This window comes from Cupressus sempervirens, chromosome 10 (assembly GCF_028749045.1).
Source record: "Cupressus sempervirens isolate cs-2001-9-10 chromosome 10, ASM2874904v1, whole genome shotgun sequence".
NCBI lineage: Eukaryota > Viridiplantae > Streptophyta > Pinopsida > Cupressales > Cupressaceae > Cupressus > Cupressus sempervirens.
The window spans coordinates 446,012,087-446,030,066 of NC_143127.1; positions in this window are offsets into that span (position 1 = coordinate 446,012,087).

Here is a 17,980-nt window from a genome sequence, read left to right on the forward strand (position 1 = left end):
TTTGCACTTTGATTTAGCTTCAACTCTCTATTCTGGAAGCCAAAGCAATTGAATCTTGACACATGGAAACCTTACTACCTTTTTGGCACTCCCCATGTAACAATTACATGTCATAAGACACACATTGGCCTATCATTATGTCACTATGGTTAAAGGTCAAGGAGTTCCTACTAGTGACATAATGACAACCTTAGATCTTTCATGCATCTGACGATCAAGGATAATACTTCAGCCTTACTTGAAAGTGGCTCACCCATGCTATGTGTCAACTTATCACCATGTCTCTATAGTTAACAACGTTACACTTTTGGCTAGCGACATAGTGACAACCTTTGATCAATCTTCAATTTGATAGCAAAATAGAAACCATATTATGAACTACAACAGGCCCACTAGTACATGTGTTGCCTTGGAATTATCTCTCTATGAGTATTTTTTGTGTAACTTATGTTAGCAACAAAGTGACAACCACTAATCCTTCCAAGATCAGATGTTATGACCATGTACATTCTTTCCTTATGTTTCTCATTTGCAACGAATAAAAACTACATAGTTAGAGCCTTGTACTGATAGAAACCTTTAACAACTCCTTGTATGGGATGGCCCTATCATTTCCATGTGTCAAGATGTCATTATGTAGCCTTAGTTCAAAATCATGCAACTCCTCGTAATGACATAGTGACAACCCTAGATTCATCTTAAGATCAATAGTGGATAAAAATAAGCTAGGAACCTAGCCTACTTCGCAAAGCAACAAATCAAAACTAGATAATTATTGCCTCATCTAACAACCCCACTAGCTACAAAAGGAAATGGCCCACCACTTCCATGTGTCTTCTTGTTGTTATGTTGCTAAAGATAAAGGTCAAGCGACTTCTATTAGTGACATAATGATGCTCATTGATCTCAAGTCTAATCAGTTGTGACGAATTGTTCTAAAGTTTCACCATAGCTAGGTTTCACAAATAGGTGTCACTCTATCACTATGTCACATGAATTAAAACATCATCTTCATGCCATAATGACATAACAATTACCCTTGATCTTAAGTAAGATCAAGGGTTGTCATGAACTGGTCATTACTCAACCATAAAAGGTAACCTGTGTAAAATAAAAAAGATTATAATAAGACCTTGGGTTAATAAAACATTAGAACTTAGGGTAGGGAAAACAACAAAAAATAAAATATAAAGCAAGTAGGAAAAACCTTACAAAAGGAAGGCTTCGAAAGAAAATCAAAGGTTTTTTGGAAATTTTTGTGCATTTCTTTAAGATGCAAACAATGTAAACCCATTTTTTAGGAACCTAGGGGACAACCAACATTAGGGTAGGACAAATTAAGGATTTTTTCTAGGGTAAAGTCAATTCAAAGACACACAATCCCTAATTATAACAAGATAATAGGATTTTTCACTATAATTTTGCAAAAAATTAAATGTGAAAAACCAGGCCAACAAAACAACCCCTTGTCTCCATATAGTGTTTAGACCAATGTCCAAGGATAATCAATAGTTGGAAACATCTTAACATTTATAATGGACCATGATTAAGAAGTATCAAAATATGAAAATTTTGGAAAAATGGAATGATACACAATCTAATGATTAGAGTGTTTCCATTTATTGAAACATCATGTAAATAGATCATCCCCAAAAGTGCAATCAATGACGAGATCAAATAAGTGATAGGATAATTTTTTGATGTATATGGAACATGACATACAAAGAAGTCAAATTTTGGATTTGTACAAGCTACTAGCTAAGTATTTTTTAGTGTTCATCAAAGGAATTTTTTTTAAGGTGAATTATTGATGATCCCAAAGGTTCATTGGCATATCTTTAGTGTGTAAGAGTTAAAGCATTCTAACAGGCAATTTCTGTGAAGAAAAGCTAGAAAAAGCTAGCATGTTGAGAAAAACTTATTTCATAATTTGGTAAAACATTTTCAATGGTCAAATAAATTAAGCCAACATGCTAAAAGGTATAACAATGGTTATCTCTATTTGGATGATGATTTGGAATCAATTTTTGGTGGTGAAACAAAAAATGGTTTACATATCCGAAGAATGTTTTTAGGTAAACTTTGTAAATTGAATTGTGGATTGCACTACTATATAATTTATGGAGGAGACTAGGAAATAGTGTGGCCAAAGATTTTTAGTTTTATTGAATTCTGAATTGATTTGTGACCTATAAATTTTGTGTAATAATTTTAGATCTTAGACCTCTATTTGATGTAGAGAAGTTGTAGTGCCTCTCGTGTTTGTAGTCTGTACCTTGTCTATTTTTGATTCGAGAGATACTTGATACTCTTATTGATATTGTACCTTGAGATGACCTGAGGGTCAAATGTTATACTTTGACTTCCATTCCATAGATACTTTGTTGCTATGCTATTCAGTTTATCATTTTGCATGTTGATGCTATTTTGAGATAGATTTTATAATATAGATATTTACTTCATTCTCGTCTTTTATGATTAATGCGAATGTGAGTGGTGTAAATGGATTAATGAGTTATTTAATGCTTTAATTGCTTTGGCTATTATGTTATATGCAATTGCACTTGATCGTGTGTTTTAGTGTGCAGGAATTATATCCCTGGTAGTGGCCTATGGAGTTAGTGACCCAACTATTCATATTTTGCCAATATCGCTCCTGTATGGTCGACGTATCCTTATTTAGTTGTTTTAACTAAAGTCTTTCGATGATTAGTAAATGTAAACTCATTTGAATTATGCGACTAGACTAGTAAGTGTGTTTGTGCTTTTAGAAGTCACTTTTGTCACAAAACTATTTAGTATTTTTTGTCATTTTGGGTTTTTGAGTTTTAAATCTTTTTGGATTTAACTTCTGGTAGCTTTGCCTTAGGTGAATTTCCATTATGGATAATAACCCATTTTCATTTGGGTCGATTTGGAGTTTAACTACTCCAGCTAGCTATTTTCCATAATCAACTATTCATTCAAAATGAGTAAGTATTGGAAAAGTGAATTCATTATTCACTTCTCACAATTTGAAAATAGAATTGGAGAGCAAATTTGGAAATACTCTTCTGAAGGATTATTGTTTTGTTCTTTGTGGGAGCTGTGAGCATGAGATCTTTGTGAGGTTGGTCTCATTGGATTCAGCTCAAGGAGTTATTGCTTTGCCATCTATTTTAGCAGTTTTGGCAGATTGGTTATTTTACTTTGTGGGTTTCTATTTTGGCCCCTTTTTCTGTCAGGTAGGGCCTTCCTGTTTTAATGTTTTTGCTCTATTTCTGCTTCTATTTCTTGTAGCAATATGTTAGGAGGCTGAGAACTAGTGTTCCCCTCCCTTACTATTTGCTAGTTCTGCCTGGTTGGTCGGGTATGAACGTTTTCCCTATTTTTCGAGTGGGGATTTGGGTTTTTGGGCTGTTATGCTGGCTATTTTTGCATATGGTGTCCGATTCTTTTTATTTTTGAATTTTTGGGGTTTTTGAACCCAAAGGCCAAATGGGTTTTAATTTGGAATTTTTCCAAAATTTGAGGTTTTTATCTCATTTTGCATGCCACCCTATTTTCTCAAGTTTTCTTGACACATTGTGGTTCGTAGACCTGGATGATTCATTTGGATACTAGTCAAAACACTTTTGCATCTTTTATTGCATTGGGATGCATGTAGCATCTATCATCCTGATTATGCTTTCGATCAACTGACTTCTGTTTGCATTCTCATCCTATCCTTGTGTATGATCTCTGTGATGGTGGTGCACCACACACATGTACATCTGTCAGGTGACCTACGGGGCTTGATCTTCCATGGTCCTTCCAGAAGTTGTGATCATTTGGGTTGAGTCAGGAGTTTGCATGCCTACGGGCACTCATTGTTGGATGAGCATGGGTAGGGTAGGGTAGCATATGGAGAGGCTTCTATCTTGCAACTTGGTGACTATTTCTCGATTGGCAGAGGAAGTTTTATATACGTGATAATTAAATTAAAACATTGGGTGGTAATAAATACAAGATAATAAAATGTGTGGGTTGTGTGCCTTCTGTCATGAAGAGTAGCTTCCCTAGGTTGTGCACCTTCCATTGAGAAGAGTAGCTACCTATACTAGCTTGGGATTGTCGATGCCAAGCAACTCTCCATGATGTCAGTCCCTACGTAGTAGCCCATTGAGATGTCTGACTAGGACCTATAGTTTATGCATTGTCTATGTCTTGGATTCAATCATCATACTGCTTGGCGTGTGTGTTAGCCATGGTTGTTATTTTGTGTGTGTGTGGTTGGATCATTATCTCCATCAGCATGATGGGTGTGGACCTATAGGTGCCACATGGTTGGGAGGCGTAGCTACCTTCACCACTGCTAGGGATCAATGTACAGAGATGGTCTATTGTTCTAGCATGATTGTTGCTGGATGTGTCACTTGGTACTTTGATTTACGTAGTATGCTTTCTAGTGATTTATGCTTTCATTGGGATGTTGTTTTTCATGTTTACATGATGTTGGTTTTACACATTCCTTATTATGATGTTTAGCATATAGTAGATGATGTTATCTAATTACAGGGTTATCTTATGCTTTCTACTAGCATGTTAGATTTCATTTACTTATATTGTAGCATGTTTAGTAGTGATGTCCCTCTCACGACAACACCGATGATCTGATCAGTGGCTTGGGATGTTACACACGGGGGATGGCTAGAGCCCACGATGGTCTTATGATGCCATTGATGGTTGGGAGGAACCGTGTACTTATTTGATTATTTTGTTCATTGCGATGTTATTTTAGTTGTTGTGATGTTTCCTTTTTGTACTATTCCTTTATTGTTTGTTAGATGGTTAGATTCCCATTTTTTGTATTTTAGTTACTCAGTTTTGGTTCGAGTGTTCTAGCCTCGAAGTGTGGATCCAGTACTCCTCGGTGTGGAGGTTCATTTGTCTATTTTTCCCCTTTCTGAGTTCTTGAAGTATTTTTGCTTTCTATGGGCGACATTTGTTCAGCATTGTGCGACATTTAAAATGTATTGCATGCCTATACAAAACTATATCATATGATACTATAAAGTATCACATGCCTTCTTGAGAAATGTCATGCGACACTGGAAGAGTATTGCACGCCTTTTAGAGAAGTGTCGTGTGACACTTTTTAGTATCGTATGCCTCTTTGAGAAACATCATACAACACTATTAAAGTGTCACACACCTTAAGGAAAAGTATCACCCAGTCCCTGAAAGTGTCACACTCCTTCTTGAGTAATGTCATGCAACACTTTTCTATGCTACATTAAAGTATCACATAGTTTTTGTAAAAAACTTGTGCGGGCAGACAATGGGCACTTTTTTTCATGATCCAAACTTTTTAAGAGTTGATCTAGATACCCTTTTGGGTGTTCTTCGACCCTATGTTGTTGCATTTTGATTTCTGGTGGTTTCTCTTGAAATCCAATTTTCTAGTTTCTGTTATAGTCCTTCGGGGTTTAAAATATATCGTTTAAGTATAAGAATAATTTCTTATACTTAAGATATATTTTAATATATGTGACGATTCATTTGAGATGGGTTTCAGACCTCTATGGGCTAAGATAAAGATTCAAGGAAATTTTAGGGCTTTAGAATTCAGACTTAGACAATTTTCAGGAGTCTATTTTGATCTTTTAGCTTGGTTGATCTCTTATGTTTTCTTGTTTGTGTTTTGGTTAGTGGTTATGTTTGGAGATCCGTTGGGTTTTAGGATGGTCATTAAGTCTTCCATTGTGATCTGTAAGATCCGTCTATGTTGTTGTCATGTGCACTTACACTTGTCAAAAAAAAATTATTTTGGCTTATTCTCCATCCTTGTTTCCAAGGATCTCTAGGCGGGGCATTACAGAAGTGTTTAAAGGAGATTGGAGAACCTAAGGTATCAAATCTTTGATTGCATTTACATGGAATTATAATTAGGTGTGATATGAAGCTAATATACATAGTTCACTATATTTAGATCATTATAGTGATCATTGTAAGTAAGTTTGACTTCCTAGGTGTCTAAGGAAAATTATATTGAGCATTACTCTCTAGGCAGTGTGCATGAATGCAAGTCTATTCCCTACATATGCCAAAGACAAAATTTCATTAGCATGTTGTATTATGGGTGTCATCCACACCATTATTCTTCCCCTAATATATTTTCCATGATAAAAATTGGTGAGTTATGGTTGAGCTCTATTTACTTGGTGTTCATGCATATTTCTTCTTAGTATAAGTTAATTATATGTTGAATTGGTTGAATAAATTTGACATGGAACATTGATTCACCTCCTCCACTTAGTTTTCCCCCTTTCCAACAACCACCAAGTAGAAGAATTCATAATATTAATGAGAACATGTGATAGACATATATTACATCAAGGCCTTTTTACCACTAATACATAATTCTATAAATACCTCATATGTCAAAGGGAAATTTTTTCTAAGACAATTTGTAAAATTACTTTTTACGATAAATTTAGAGGATGGAAAGTTGAGTATCATTCACAAAAAAAATGTTCCTAGTTAAAGTTAAACTAGTTTCACTATTCTCCTTAAAAGACTTTGAAGAACACAATTTCCTAAAAAAGGACTAACACCAAAATTAACAGTGACAGAAAAAGAAAAGGGTCATTATCATCATATTTCATGTATTTAGATAACTCACATCATCATTGTTGTCATTATCATTGTCAAAAGGGCAACCATTGTATTTTATATATCAGATCCATATTGGTACAAGAAACAAGACCCATATTGGAATGGCACTTTTCAAAAGGAAGAGAGAGAACTACTTGAAAAAAAAATAACACACTCTTTAATATGAATGTATTTTTTATGTGTATGTATGTGTGTAGAAATACATATATCCATTCACATGCATATGTACATATACATGTTAATAGTGATCTATCAATGAAACCTTAGGGATTATTATTTCATTATATACTAATAACTCTTTGGTGTTTCAAAATAATTTTTATATTTAAAATTAAATATATTTCTAAAAATGTATTTATTTAGTTCTTTAAGCTCTTGTAAACCAAACATCACCATTTGAAAAAAGCTCAATGTAATTTGTATATCTCTAAAAAACTTTTAAAAATACATTTTGTAATTTTCAAGAACTGCTTCCGAGAAATGTATAAAGAAAAACATTATAAGAAATATCTTCATGTATGAAGACATATCCATGAGTCTAAAACAAGTACAACAAGGGTGAGGATATAAGCTCCAAGCTAATTCTGCTTGAGTTTATATAATAAAACAAAAACACTAATTTTTATTGCATAATGACAAGTCTCATTCATCTCAATGTGGGGAGAGCCTTTAATGAGAGGAAGAGAACTAAAAACAATCCCTAAAATTATAGAAAATTAATCCACTTTTAAAAATATTTTTCATTCCCTACAATAAGGTTGATGAGGATTATTTTCATAAAATTACTCGTTAAACTAGAAGTACTTATAATATGTTAGTGTGACTAAATGATTAGCTTGCAAAAATATAAAAATTTATAAAAATGGCATCTATTTAAATTTGAATGAAACTACATCTCAAAAATGTACCTAAATAATAAAATTGTAAAAAGAAAAGTAATGAAATCACCAAGGAGGATGGTGTCTAAGCAAATGTATTAATCATATTATCTAAACCAAACAAGAAATAAAATTTATATGATGATGATGTGCAAAATCTTTGGGATATTAAGAGAAGAGCCTCAAGAACATATTAGTTTTTATAAGTATAAAGGAATATACTGATTTTATTCATTTGAATTCTTTTTAGAAAATGGTACATCTTTCTTATTGATGGTTAGATATTAATGTATTTATTTCAATTTTTAAATTGAAGTACAAGGTCACTATTTTTTTACAATGAGGGAATCTATTAGGATCAAAACCAAAATTGAAGTATAATTAATAGATTTGAAAAATGGATTCAGTTTAAAAAGAGAGAAAAGACACCCAAACATAGGAATTTTAAAAGAAATCTACAACATTGAATTTTTATCATCCCTTATCTGTGTGCATATAAAAAAGTTGCAATAGAGGCTCCAATTAAATTATACAACTCTTCCAAGGGAGACTAAAAAATTATTTGTATGCTAATAAAGAATTTCCTAAATATGTCTACAATTCTTTCAAGATTGACTAATAAAATCACACATAAATTGATGAAAAACTTCTTTCGTAATAAGAAAAGTGTGCATCAATGGTTATTACAACCCATCCCCAATTCCAACTATCTCTTTCATTTTCCTCTATACTTAACAAACTATCTACAATTTGATTTGATATTTTGCTTTCCATTTTGGATATTATAAGAAATATTTAAAAAGGTAATCTTGTCTTTCTTTTTCCTACAAACTTGATCTATTTAAACTTGTACATCCATAAAATCTTTGGAATATTGAAAGTCTACAATCATTGTCTTCATCAACAAGTCACTTATGGAGAAATTTGAATTAGAACCTTTGACTTGACCATCCTTATTCATAAAACAAACCTAATCTATTGAAACTTGAATATCCATGAAATATTTGGAATATTGAAAGTCTAAAATTGTTGTCTTCATCAACAAGTCACTTTATGGAGAAAGTTGAATTAGAACCTTTGACTTGACCATCCTTATTCATAAAAAAAACCTGATTTATTGGAACTTGAATATCCATAAAATCTTTGGAATATTGAAAGTCTACAATCATTGTCTTCATCAACAAGTCACTTTATGGAGAAAGTTGAATTAGAACCTTTGACTTGACCATCCTTATTTAGAGGATGAAAAGTTGAGTATCATTCACCAAAAAAAATGTTCCTAGTTAAAGTTAAACTAGTTTCACTATTCTCCTTAAAAGACTTTGAAGAACACAATTTCCTAAAAAATGACTAACACCAAAATTAACAGTGATAGAAAAAAGAAAAGGGTCATTATCATCATATTTCATGTATCTAGTCAACTCACATCATCGTTTTTGTCATTATCATTGTCAAAAGGGGAACCATTGTATTTTATATATTAGATCCATATTGGTACAAGAAACAAGACCCATATTGGAATGACACTTTTCAAAAGGAAGAGAGATGACTACTTGAAAAAAAAATACCACACTTCTTAATATGAATTTATTTTTTATGTGTATGTATGTGTGTAGAAATACATATATCCATACACATGCATATGTACATATACATGTTAATAGTGATCTATCAATCTTTGTACTTTATGTGCATAGGAACAATAATTTAAAAAAAAAATATAGATTCATATTCCATTTTTCAAAGAAAACATATATTAACCATATTAAAGACTTTTTTACAAAGGTTATCCAAAGAGATCATCTTGTTTTGAATCATTATTCAATAGAATATGTCCACTTTAGGAGTGATGCTTCTAATAAAACAAGAATCCCAAAAGGAGGATCTTCCTTAGGAGTGTGGGAAAGCAACCTTGAAGCAATAGAATAGAAGCCATTTGGGATATTGCTTCGGATAATTGTGTCTATCATTTCCTCGTTGACATTCCAAGAGTTAAATATCAACTGGATGTTCCTCAATGTGTGATTAACCAACAAAAGAAATCAATATACTTTAACATTGATCTATTGTCTCCAAATCCTAAACCTTATTCCTAAGAGGACCATCCATCATCTAGTTATCCTCCTAGAATTTGATCTATCTGTAGTTTCCTAGTTTCCATGTAGCACCCTTATTTTTCACATCTTTGCAATCCTAAATAGATCTCCAACTTTAATAGCCACCTTCCACATTTGGAGCAACTAGAAAATCCCAAATGGTAGAATGATCATAAAGTATTCTATTTTCCAACTTTGATTTCACTCACTTTCCTCAAAATAAATTCTTCAAGTCTTCTTCATAAGGAGGGCCTTGATCATCCTTTTAATTTGTATAACACCAATCCTTGAAGACATTTTTTTGTGTATAGATTTGGTCCCAAGTAATGAGATCCAACCTTTTCTTTTCTCTCACACCTAACCATATGAAATTCTTTTGAGACCCTTCTAGTAGTTTAGCATATTTTCCCAAAATTTTGAAAAGACTTAAAGCATAGGTATGCAAGTTTTGGAGATAAATTTTAGGAAGGGTTCTTTCTCTAGCTTGGTTAAGAAGATTATTTTTCTATCCCTCTAACTTTTGATTGAATTTTTATAGAATGTAACTCTAAAAGGATTTTGGGGGCTTAAGACATAGAAGAAGACACAATTAGGAACCCAGTAACACAAACATAGGACAACCAAGTATTCTAGAGATACTCTACTAATTATCTATAGGAGTATTTAGGAAAAAGAGATAACACTTATTCCAATTGATCATTTGACCCATTGCAAAAAAATAGAAATTGAGAGAAAGTTTCATGACTCTTGAATTAGGGATTGCAGGTGCTCCCATAAGAATGCCTTCATCCACAATTTCTTCATGAGTTGAATAAAAAGGATGGGATGAAGGATTAAGACCATAGATAGATCCTTTAAAACCTAACTTAGAGAAAACTATTCCCAATAAGTTTGCAAGAATGGAAAAAAAGAATAGGAAATATTGGGTCTCCTTTCCTTAATCTCCTTGACAACTTGAAGAATTTAGGGGAATCTAACCATTAACAACCAAAAAAAGGAGTGGAGATCAATTGGTAAATGATCTAGATATAATGACCACCAAACCCACAAAGCTTATGGACCTTTGAAAGGAAATCACAATCCACACTACCTTAGGCATTTGATAAATTAAGTTTCATGAGAAAACCATTTTTTGATATTTTGATAATGAATACACATTCTCATGCACAAAAATTTATCAAAATCCAATATATTCCTCCCTAAAACAAAAATCATTCTGCTACACAAATATTAAATTAGGGAGAATCTTCAATATCACACTAGCGAGAACTTTTGATATTTTCTTATATAAAGAGTTATAGAGACTAATTGGTCTAAAATATTCAATAGGATCAACATCAAGCTTTTTAGGATTCAAAACAAATATATTAGAATTAATTTCTCTTAAAATATTTATAGTACCAAAGAATCCTTTACAACATTAGATGCACCCTTATAAATGATACTCCACATCTCCTAAAAATTAAACATGGTAAATCAATCTAGCCTTGGGGATTTATTTCCATGAAAAGACATGAAAACATATTTAATTTTATAGGATGAAGGAATAGCCACAAGGTTTTTTTTTTTTGATGTAAAAAATCAAGCTTGGAAAGGTAGTGAGAAGTTTCTCTCCATCTTGAATATTCGTAAATTTCTAAACACTAAGAAGAGAAGAAAAGTGATTCATAATTCCCATAGTTATCTCCTCCTCACTAGTGATTCCACCTCTTCTAGTGTTGATATGAGAAAGTTGATTGCAATCCCTATGTCTAAGAGTGGAAATATGAGAATACTTGGTATCTTTATCCCCTTTATCCAACCAATTAGATTTTCCTTTAAAATACCTTTTCCTTGGAAATAATATCACAATTCTTAACAAAAATGTCATTTTCCATATCATAAATTTTATTAGTACATCTTTCCACATGAATCTTGTCTTGGAAATATTTTATCTTAATTTGGATATCATTATTAGAAGGATACATGTCTACAAAACTTGTCTTGTTCCAAATTTTAAGCACTTCTTAAAAATTGTAAATCTTTTTGACCATACTAAATATAGAAAAACCGTCAAATTTAATACCAAAGAATGATTTCAAAAAATTCTCAAACTTAGAATAGAGATCCACATTTTCTAAAAGATAAAAAGGAATTTCTTCTCCCTAGATATTGTATCAATGGAAAAAATAATAGGGAAGTCATTTAAACCAACCTTAGAGAAAGAAGTGATGTAACAATAATACTTCACTATCAAATCATAAGAAATTAAGGCTCTATCCATATTAACTTGAATAATGCCCTCTCCCAACCTCTTATTAGAACATGTATTTTTTGTGTCTATGAGATCAATGTCCATTAAATTTTCATGGTAGAGAAAATCCAATAGGTAAAATCTTTCATCTTCAAGATTTAAATTACCCCCAATTTTTTCCCATCTTTTAAGGGGATATTGAGGCCTCCAATAACAAATCAACTAGAGTTTTTGAAAGATTTCCTTTTATCAACAATTCTATCTCGAAAATCATTCCTCACGACTTTGTTATTGGGGGCATATGTGTTAGATATAAACCAAGATAAGTTGTCTCTTGTATGATGATATTTTAGGTAAATAATATTACATTAAGAAGAGAGAATGATACCTAAAATAATATTCTCATTCTAGGAAATAATAGTGCCCTCAGATGAACCTTCAAAATTGTTTCCCAAAACACAAACATTCTTGAAAATCTTGATTTTCTCCACCCGCTCCTTGGGCATTTTGGTTTCTAAAACCACCATTTTTGGTTTATGATCTTTTACTATATTCTTGAGGACATCTTTGTTATGAGAGATATTAAGCCCTCTAATATTTCATGAAAGGATTTTCATTTGTTAGGAGTAAAATCTTGGATGATGGCCTATTTACAATCCTCTATCTTATGTAAACTCTTTGTTTCTTTGGTTAGCCTTATTTTTTGTCTTCCTTTGAATTCTTTAGGGGACCATACATCCACTATATTTTTGCTACAAGTTAGCACCCCTAGAGAGAATGATCAAGTATCTTTCTCCACCTTCTTTCTAGTACTTTGAGAGGTATTCTATAAGAATCTTGAAATATTCTCCTTTTTATTATCCTTATTATTATTAGATGAGGAGATGACTCTTCGAAAAGATGATCTAACAAAATCCACCTCATCTAATTCAATAGAAAATTTGATATCATTTTCCCTTGATATAGGGTAGTACTAAGCATCTTGAAAAGAAGGCAAAGGAGCTCAACTATTTATCTTGGACTTGAGTCCTCCTCTCTTGATGGTTAGTCATCCTGGATCTCTTTTATCTCTCCTTCCTCTAGAAAAAAAAAAAATCTAGAGAAGAATTTTCGGGTGACATCTCACACTTGAGTTACCATCAAATTTTTATTTCTCATCTTGCATGCCATTGAGCATGACATTTTGGGGCAAAGTACCCAAATTATCCTTCAATATAGACCCCACATCATCCCTTTATTCTCCATCTATTCCAACCTTGGGAGATGAATTTTTTCTTCTTCCATCTGAATCTCATTAGATTCATTTCGCTAATTTGAATCCTCAAGAATATTTTGGGCATTTTTGGCCTCTTCTTGCTAGTTTTTGTCATTTGTAATCCTCAAAGAGTCATCCTTAGTACAAGAAGTCTCTTTAGTGTTCTTTTTCCTCTAGGCCTTCCTTTCATCTTACTTATTCTTCTACTCTACCATTTCAAACTCTTTATGTTCTTTCTTTTGTTTCTTTGGCAAAATCTTCTCTCAATGCCCAAGTTTGTTGTGAATAAAGCATGCGAAGGAAAATCTTCATAAACTACTTCTTGTGCCCATTTTCCCATCTTTGAGGCTATGTAAATCTTATCTAGTAGATTGGTTAGTTGATGAATATTTACATAGACCCTAGAAACTACCAGTTTGGATTTTGATGGAGTCATGGGGTCAATTGATAGTAGCTCTCAAGAAGTTGAAGCTAATGCTTTGAAAACATATTCATGAAAATATTGTAAAGGAAGTATTGAAAATATAACCCAAATGGAAGATGAATTTTAAAATTATTCATAAATTTCTATATTACATTCCTATTTTTTGAGAGCGAAGGAGTTCTTACTTAATATCCAGCCACCCCCCACCCCACCCCCACAAAGAGAAAACTCTAGATCTTCCTTATTTGTAAAGCTAAAAAAAGAAACCCAGATGTGAGAGAGGAAATATCTACCTATCATTTAATGTTGCACTTACCTTTTATCATCATGTATAGGGTATGTGTAAGATTTTTTTGGGCCAAACTATAATGGCCTTAAGTGGCAATAAAAATTTAGGGCATCAATGTTAGTAAACTTGATGTGAAATCTTGAGCTAGTTAAGGACCTTATATCAAAAATTTGTAAGAATAAAATATATAGAAAATTGAATTTAGTTTCTAAAATACTATCCATTTTTTGATAAAAGATTAATTTAATTGGTCAAAATTTAAAATTTGAATGCAAAATTATGAAAAATTTAGGAAAAATAAGAAGTAGGTGTATGTCTGACCACCTTAATAACAATGAAATGATAATATTATTTTTTAAGATTCTAGATATAAGAAGTAGACACATACCTTGATGTGATACATATTTTTTTTGTAATTTTATTTTAAGTTAATAATTAGTTTTGAATATTAAAGTACAACTTTTTTGGAATTAAAAAAATACTTTTGTTTGACCACCTTAACTCATTCAAAACTATACATTTTATTTTATTTTCCTCATAGTAGGAAAAACATATAATGTGATGCATCTTTTGGATTTCAAAAGGTTATACCATTTTAAAGTTATAACATTTTTTCAATCAGTATGTAAATCAATACTTTATAGGTAAGTCCATTAGAAAATAATTAATAATTACTTACTGAACTCACAATCTAACAATAATTATATCATTGGAGATATAATAATATCCTTAAGAAAACCTTTTCATTTCATCAAATTTAGATGAAAAGTGTTTTTTTCATATCACCACTTTTTGGCCCATCATGATCTTGCACATACCTTGCATCACTTTGATATTTGGTCTAAGACCCAAAATAATTCCCACTAGCATAAGTCCCATTGAAGATATAAAATAATCAACCAAATAATCTAGGACAAGATCTTCAAACTCACCTTTTTGAACATCCACTTTCCATGTAACTTGGGGGAAATAAGATTTAGCTTTGGGTTTGACCCCAAAAAGGGAAGACCATTATTAGGGTCCAAGCTGGGCCCTATTTGGAGAAATGACATCCAACTAGATCCATGATTCACCAATTTTTAGAGCCCTAGGATTCATGAGAGAAGGGCCCCTTATCTATTCTCACCTCTTTTGACACCTTTTTTGCATTCTCTTCACCTTTGGCTTTCTTATCATCACTAGGAATGACACCTTTAGTCTACAAAACATATGGCAAGGGAAACTTTCATAACACCAGATCTAGAGAATTGACCTATCTCACCTTGACTTCTTGTCCAAACTAGTTTAAAATTTTCCATCATCAAAACAACAATGCCATGTATGTTAAGGTATATAATATTTATTGATATTATAGTTCATAAAGGGTGAATCACATGTATGAAATTAATATTATTTATATTAACAAATTATATTTTTGTTGCAGATTGATAGGTTAGTTTTGGTTACCACCATCAAATATTCTACCATGCTCATACCAAGAAATACCTGTCATTATGAAATAGTTTTTAATGAGGTATCAAGCAATGGATTCTTTTCCCAATGATCATATTACATATCATTAAGAAAATGTACAACAAAATGCCCTAAATTTTGAATGAGTAAATATCAAATAGATCAAATTTTGAAAAAAAATGTTTCACAAGCTTCTTTGTTATATTTTCATTATTCCATGTATGCAATGATTATTTAGGTCCACTAGCTTGGAAAAATCAATGAATTACCATGCTTGGAATAGAAGTTGAGATGAAATTATTTGGATAAATTTTAATTATTTAATAGATAAAAACATAGAGAAAAAGTGTCCACACTTTAAAGAAGAACCTCAAAATTTAAAGCTTTCATAAGTAGTGATCTATATCAATACGTTTTGAGAATTGAGATTATTTTACTCAGTGTGACCTATTTTTATTATTATAAAAAATAACCCCTTCATCCTTGGATGTCAATAAAGAGGGTTCACATAATTTAAGAAATAATTTTAAAGGTATTTTATCATTTAATACCCATCTACCTTTAATTATAAATATTTTAGTAAAATTGTCATAATAATTATGTAATATTTTTTGTCATTCTTCTAAGTAAGTGTTAGTCTCAGAATGGTTTTGACATTTGAGTGCCAACACACTTAACCACTTTCTACATTAGAGCCGAGCAGTCATTAGGTGCTAAGTGAAGATCAAGTGAAGAGTGACTTCAGGTGCTGAGCATGATACAAGTGCTGAGTAATATTTAGGTGCCGAGTCATAGACCATGCTGAGTAAAATAGGAACACAACAGGAGCCAAGTGAGATAGTTCTATTATATGTGCCGAGCATTAGGAATCAGTAAGTGCTGAGTAACAAAGAATGTGTAAATGAGTTTGAAAAGGCACAAACTTATATGTAAACCATTTTATGGTTGACATATAATGAATCTCGAAGGATCAAATAGATAAGATCAAATATTTTATATTTTCTATGCAATCTACATGCAGCCAATAAGAAAAATGGAGAAGGCATGCAACCAATAATAAAAGTGCAAGGAATGAGTGGTAAACAAAGATTCAATATGGATCGTAGATCCATATCTAACCCTAAGTATTTGAATGTCTTTATAAGGAAGACAAAATATCATTGTATTGTAGAGGATGAAGAAGTGTATGGAAAAACTATAGTGGAGTTCAGACTGAAGAGTAAAAAGAATTAGAGGAAAAGAGAAATAAATAGATATTCAGTTGATTAGAACTAAGCAAAGAATATGAAAAGATATCAGATTTCATAGAATCAAGATCAGAGAAAGCAGATCAAGTGCCTAAATTCAGCAATCAAAGATTGTAAGCTATCAGGTTTATTATACCTAATACTCTCTACCAATTTTATTAGAAAATAAAATCCTATGTTGATAGGTTAGCTTAATAGCTAGGTTGTAGATCCTTTAAAGAGGTGATTAAATCCTTTGATAGGGTAGCACTTCATGTAAAGTGTTTGTAAATCCTTTAACTAGGTCACTATTGACACAGTGTAAAGCCTTTAACAGGGCAGACCGTTAGAAGTGGTCAAACATTATTACTTCAGTGATTTTGTGAGTATCATCCCCACCCTAGTTTTACCTTCTTATTCCTGGAGGGTTTCTGGGTTACCAAAATCTCAAGTGTTATGTGGTGATGCATATATGTTTCTTATGATTTCTTAATGTTTATATGCATGCATGTTCATTTCAATAATATGTTATTAAGGGTTTAAAAAATAGGTCAAAAGCTAGTACTTCTGATTCAACCCCCGCCCCACACCCCCCCCTCAGAAGCATTCTTTCCATTAAGAAATTCCAACAGTAAGTACTAAGTTGAAGATATCAATGTGTATATTGAGCCTCTATCAATCAGTCATTGGACTTATAGAATTATGTCAGTATGTATGATATCTCTAAACTAATAAGACAAAGATAATTTCAATTCTAGGAAATACTTATATGAAAAATACATGATGCCCTAGGGATAATAGATTTTTGTGGTATGTTATAGTGATCAAGTTGAGCATGATAATTATAATTATAAAATTTAGCATATTTAATCCAACTATATGTAATTTTGTAGGTCTTCAAACAAAGGTAAATTTTCAATGTATAGTTTGTGGTCCAAAGATGAGATTTAATCATGTAAAAAGTTTAGGAAAGTAGATTTTTGATGAGTATAGGTACTTCCTCCACTGAAATCATAAGCACAAAAATATTTTAAATGGAAAAGAAGAAAGTCCATAAAAGTCACACAGAATGACACACATGTTGAAGTTTGAATAGAAGAGAATTAATCATTTGGTTAATATTTTTGATAAGGAAAACATGTTTTGCAGGAAACCTAAAACCCTTTACAAATCATGAAATTTTCAATGAAGACCAAACCAAACAAAACTATAGACCAAAGGTGAAATAGGTCACCCAAGAAGACACAGTGATTAGGGTGGCATCATAGATAATACAATACTCATTAACCACATAAATAGGTTTTGAATGGGCACCTGAAGCCTCATGGTAAAAAAAGAGGAATAGAGAATAAGTCACTTACCATATTAGACAACAAATAAACAATAGAAAAAAGAGCCAAGAAAGCCAATGAAAGGGATAACCACAACTCAAGCTTTCCATTTCCCTCCCAACTTTTGAGAATGTAAATCCATATCAAAAGGAGTGGAGGG